The sequence below is a fragment of the Hevea brasiliensis genome, chromosome 10 (assembly GCF_030052815.1).
Source record: "Hevea brasiliensis isolate MT/VB/25A 57/8 chromosome 10, ASM3005281v1, whole genome shotgun sequence".
Classification (NCBI taxonomy): domain Eukaryota; kingdom Viridiplantae; phylum Streptophyta; class Magnoliopsida; order Malpighiales; family Euphorbiaceae; genus Hevea; species Hevea brasiliensis.
This window is the reverse complement of record NC_079502.1, coordinates 86,656,151-86,662,652: the sequence shown is the minus strand read 5'-3', so window position 1 is coordinate 86,662,652 and position 6,502 is coordinate 86,656,151.

Below are 6,502 nucleotides of genomic sequence, written 5' to 3'. Positions count from 1 at the left end.
CTCAGCTAGGAGCCCTAAACCCAGGAGAAAATTTATGAAATAATTTTTGGGACTCCAGAGAAGAGTCATTGAGGTTTCGATGGCACTAGAATGCAAAGAAAATGCTTAGAAAATTTTAACAATCGGTACAGACGATTTTGGCTCTCTAAGCCAAACGGAGGGCATTTTGGTCATTTTGCCTTCAGAGACGATTTTTGACCAACTTGTCTATTCAAGTAAATAAATTATATGACATAAAATATGAATAAATATTGCTAAAAATTTAATTGAAAATGGGTAGTAAAGAAAAGAAAAGAAAATGAAAGAAAATTGAAAATATGACATCACATGATATCATTAGTGAGGTCTCCACCAATCAAATTTCAACAAGCACACTTAAACCAATTAAAAAGGGAAAAATGAGTCAAAATTCAAAAAGAAATTTTTGGTTTCTTCCTTCTCTCTGATCGAGACCCATCTCCCTTGCCAACCTCTATTGTTGTTTCTCTTCTTACTAGAAAAACTCTTGAAAATTCACCATAAAATCATAAGTTCCCTTCACCAAAACTCCTCCTCACACTTAGAGCAAGACTGGGGCAGCAAAAAGAAAGAAAAAAAGTGGAGTTTTCAAGCCTTGGGAATTGGCTAATTCAAGGTTAGTGCTACCTTCTTCCCTTTCTCTTCTTTAAACTTGAACTTAAGTAGGAAAATGGAAAGAAATTCAAGAGAAATTGAGAAATTATTCATGTTTAATTCAAGAGAAATTTTGGCCAGCTTATGAGTTAAGGGAGTTGATGAATTTGAATGAAATAAATTGTGATTATTGGAGTTGTTTAGTGTGTATATATGATTAGAATGTTAGTTTTGCATGGGTTGCATGAAATGGACATTTGAAAATTGGACATTCATCGGTCATGTGTTCGTGGGCTTTGTGGAACCAGTAAAATTTTCCTTTATCTCTTTTACTTATAGTATCAGGGTAAAGTTTCTTTGGCCACTTGACCTGTTCCCCATTTTTTTGTATCCACATGAGCACTTGGGATCTAGGCTCGTTCAAGGGTGTATAATTATGAAACCTTATTTTGTTCTGCTCTTTATTTCTGTCTGAATAGTAAACTCGATTCAAGCTATAGTTTTTCTTATTCTGTTTCTTCTTATTATTCTATCTGGACTTCCTTTCTTTCTTGAGAGTTTGCCATTTGTCGTCCAACTTGATGTACTTCTGAGCCCTTTGTATTAATTGGTAATAATCTACTGCATGATTTTTTATGAGTGAATCTAAAAATTTTATATTCCTTGTCCCTTTTTTTAAGGCTTCACATGTTGTTTCATGGTTTAAATTCTCCACTTGTATTGCTTTAGTGTTGAAACAGGTAATATAATCTCTTAATGACTCACTGTCATACTGTTTGATTTTTTGAAGATCAGAGGATAGCTTTTTAGGAGGGATGGAAGAAATAAACTTATTCTTAAATTCAATGGCAAGTTGGCAGAATTCTGGATCAATCCGGGCTTAAGGCATTGGTACCATTGCTAGCCCAGTCAATGTTGTTGGAAATACTCGGCATAGGTGGTAGTCATTCACATTTTGGAGCATCATTATTGTTCAAAAGTTCACCACATAACTCCTCGGGCCTATTGTCCTATCATACTTATCCAGTACAGGTAGTTTAAATTTTGACGGGAACTATTCAGTTAGGATTGGCCTAGACAATGGAGATTCATCTCTAATACCAAAATTCTCTTCCTCGACCTGTTTTTGGTACTTCTGCACTGCTTTCACCAATCCCTAATTTATTTGTGGTCATGGCGACTCATTGGACTGCTCTTCTTATTTGCTTACTGTGTCCCATTCATTTTTTCTTCCTAAGTTATTGTTTGTTCACTGGGTGATTTCCTGCCTATTTTCCTTTTTTTCAAACGGATCTGCTTCTATGACCCTTCCTGCTTTTGGAGCAGATGTCCCTTATGGGGCACTTGTTCTTGGGATAAGACCTTTGAGGAAAGTAATCTAGGCCTCCATCTCCTGGTCGCACTGAAAAATTTGATCTGGTGACATTCCTTGGAAAGGGTTTTATTGATCGATATTAGGGGATGGGATTTATGCATCAGATGGGATGGTGGGCGTGGCCGCATTTGGAACTAAGGATTTCACTAGTAGATCTCCTCTCATTGTGGGGGCGATAGAAAAGATGCCCTTGTTTGACGGAAATGATTGATGCATTCATGTGATTGACAACCATGTGTATGTAATTAAAAGTGTATGTAATTGCTTTAAGAAGTTTATGCTTACTAAGCCTCCCAGCTCACTCCCCTAACCAAAATAGTTTTTACAGGTTGCAGGATCATAAGAATATAGGAATGGTTATGGCATGTTAGAAAAACAGTTATTGTAATAGTGTTAGGAGTCATCATGTATGCACAAATGTATTAATAGCACAAAAGTTTGTAATTATGTCATTTCATGGTGTTATGTAAGTGAATGTATTTAATGTATTATGATTATATGTTTTATGTCTGTGGTGTGGGGCATGTATGTCTAATGTATGATGAAGTCATAAAAATGTGCTTGCCAGTAGGTTATTTAGATGCATGTATAGTGAGTTGTTCCCTTCATAATGAAATGGAAGGCCATTATAAATTTTGAATGCATAAGATGTATATGAAGGGAAAATGGAGTCCCCTAAAAGAAATAGTTGTAAATAGGAAAGTGAAAAATGTTAGAAGAATAAGACCAAAAGTTAGGTCTTCTCCATAATTAATTAATTTGTGTTGCATAAATTATTTAATGAAGAAAGAGTAAAGTAATGTTATATTAGTCACACTAATTTGAGAAACTTAATAAAAGTCTACTAGAGTAATCAATGGTCCTCTTGTGTATTTCAATACCAAAGGTGGACTGAATGTTCATAAAGAAATAAAGATAGTGTGATTAATAGAATGTAGTTAAAGTTAAAATGCTTTGACTAAGAAGAAAAAAGTTAAAATGCTTTCCAAAGTTTATATATGAAAATGATGAATAGCCATAATAGAGAGAAGAGTCTATGGCATGCTCTTCCTATGGAAACAACTTCAATAAAGTTATATGGTTTATAACAGTCATGTAAAGGTTACAGAAAGAGCTTAGTTTTGTACAAATAAAGTTTTTTACATTAATAATGATAATGAAAGACAAAAACAGAAAAAAAGGAAATTTCCACATAATGCACTTAAAGTTTTAAGCTCATTCTGATGAGTCTTAGTCTTAGGGAGGAAAGAACCTCCCTTAGACTTCAAGAAAAGTTCCAAAGTATTTATGTGGGCTCTTAGAAGGTCAAAGTCTATAGTATTAGATTTGCTATGAGTTCTGATAGCTTTAAGCTAACCCATTCCCTAGTGCCGATAACAACCCCCTGGTTGGGCGTTACATGTTTTTATTTTTCATTCATTATCTCTTTTTAAAAGAGAGTTTTGTCCTTTTTTAATAAGAAAATTTTTTCTCTTTATGGTGTGAGATTTTCTAAATTGTTTAGTAATATTCTAAACTCAAAGAAAATGCCTGATGAATGGAGGAGTATTTTAATACCTATTTTTAAAATTAAGGGAGACATACAGAGTTGCTCAAACTATAGGGGAATTAAACTCATGAGTCATACTATGAAGTTGTGGGAGAGAGTTGTTGAACACCGACTACGTCATGACACTTTTATCTCTCCCAATCAATTTGGCTTCATGCCCAGTCATTCAACTATAGAAGCGATCTTTCTCATTAAAAGCTTAATGGAGAAATATAGAGATGAGAAGAAAGATCTACATATGATTTTTATCGATCTAGAGAAAGCTTATGATAGTGTTCCAAGAGATGTCTTATGGAGACTGTTAGAACAAAAGAGAGCATCTATTAGGTATATACAAGTGTTAAAAGATATGTATGAAGGGCAACTACTATTGTGCGCATAGTGGGAGGGGACACAAGAGATTTTCCTATCTTAGCTAGATTACAACAAGGTTCAGCTATGAACCCTTAACTTTTTACATTAGTTCTAGATGAATTGATGAAACATATACAAGAGAGTATCCCTTGGTGCATGATGTTTATGGATGATATAGTTCTAATAGATGAGAAGGGAGAAGGAGTCAATAAAAAGCTAGAGCTTTGGAGAAGTACTCTAGAGTCAAAGGGCTTTAAGTTAAGCAGAATGAAGACATAATACATGCATTGCAAGTTCAGTGAAGGTTGAATTAGTGATAGGGAAGGAGTTAGTTTGGATGGAGTGGTATTGCCCCAAAGTAATGACTTTAAATATCTTGGCTCAATCTTTCAAATAGATGGGAGATGTGAGGAGGATGTTAGTCATAGGATTAAAGCCAGATGGTTGAAGTGAAGACATGCCATGGGAGTTTTATGATTGAAGTGGAGACATGCCACTGGAGTTTTATGTGATCGCAAGATTCTCAATAAGTTGAAAGGAAAATTTTACCGTACAGTCATATGATCAGCCATGTTATATGGTAGTAAGTGTTGGGCAATGAAGGAGTCATATGTGTCTAAGATGAGAGTTGCGGAGATGAGAATGCTAAGGTGGATGAGTGGCCACACTAGACTAGATAAAGTCCGTAATAAGAGTATTAGAGAAAAGGTAGGAGTGGTGCCAATCGAGGATAAGTTAAGAGAAGGGAGATTGAAGTGGTTTGGTCATGTGAAGCGTAAACATACGGAGGCTCCTGTTAGACAAGTAGAGCACATTGGGTTAGAGGATAGAAAGAAAATAAGGGGTAGACCTAAACTAACTTGGAGGAGAGTAGTACAACATGGCCTAGAAGCATTGCACATTTCTAATGATTTAACCCAAAATCATTTAGAGTGGAGAAAGAGAATCCATATAGCCGACCTCAATAAATTTTTGAGATAAAAGCTTAGTTAAGTTGAGTTGAGTATGCTGTGAGATTTTTGATCTATAAGAGATCGATCAATTATAGCGTTTATATAAATATTACAGTTCGATAAAACTTTTTAAGGTAAATCTCTTGTATCACATGGATTTAAACTCTCAAAATGTTATAATGATGATAATGATGAGGTTCTCTAATAAAAGGAAAGATGCAATGTTATTGAAATATTTTTATTTCGAGAATAGTGTCATAATCACAAGATGAAATTAAGTTTAAGTTATTAGTAAAATGAGAAATATTTCAATTTTAACAATTGTATCATAAATGAAAAAATTTTTATAGGCCCCGTAAACTATAATGAGCTTGGTTTTGATGATAGCAAAACTTAATGAAATATATATTAACCCTTTGTGCATAAGTATTTGAAATGATTTTATAGGTCATGATATACAAAGACATTGATGAAAGGACTATTATATTGAAATGATTAATATAAAAGGAGATTATTATCTTGTATAACACAAGACAAATCAAAGTCTATGAAGAATTAGGATAGAAATTAAGTTCTTAGGTCAATTGTATAAGATTGGAGAGATTATGCCATTTTAGACCTAAAATCAAATTTGTTTTTAGATTCAAGAGTCTAAAAAGTGTTTTTATATCATTTCTAAGGTTTTTGAATGGTCAAAATATTTTTTACAACTTTCCTTCAAAAACTCAAAATTTCAAAATTTAAGTCACATAGTAGTGAAATTAGTTAACTCGTTGCGAAAGTTAGTTAACTAGTTTTATTGGCTAAAATTTTTTGTCTTATTAAAATAGTTAACCAGTGAAAATTTTAGTTAACTATTTTCATGCTTTGACCTGACACAACTCTGCTGCACAAGTTTCAAAGAAGTAATGGCTAGTTTTTTGAAAATTAAAGAGCCATTACATACACTCTCTAGCAGACATTTTTAGTAATGAAAAGCACTTATAAAAAGCATCATTTACTATAAATTTACCTAATGAAAGTGTTCCCATTCATTGAGAATTTATTGTGCTATTTTTAAAGCTTTCATTCAAATACTCTAGAGCTTGAGTGGCAAATCTTCTCTCTCAATCTTTTACCATTAAATTCTGTATCTGAGAATTATTGAGAGTAATTTTATCTACACCAAAACCTATTTAAGGTTGTGCAAGTGTGAGGGCACACTTATGGAAGGTTTTCAAGTACCTTATGAAGCTTATGGAAGGTTTTCAAGCACCTTGTGAAGCTTGTGGCCTTTTGTGGGAAGCAAAGACATTGTAAAGGTTCTCAAGCACTTGGGAAGCTTGTTGAGATTGTAAAGGCTTTGAATCTTGCCTGTTGAAAAAGATCAAATAATGGAGTGACTCTCAAAGTGGGACTTTGGGAAGAGTGAATATAGGCTAAGGGAGCCGAACAACTATAAACATTGTGTTTGATTCTCTTTTTCCCTTAACTCTTTAATTTTTAGCACTTTATTTCTCTGATTATATATTGAATGTGTTGAGAATTTGTTTTATTAAGTTAATATTGAACTTGAACAATTAAACTTGCAAATTCTAATTTATATGTGAAAAGATACACATGATATTTAGTGATTATTTTGTGTATGAGTTGTTATTTGTGTATAACTTGTTTGATCAC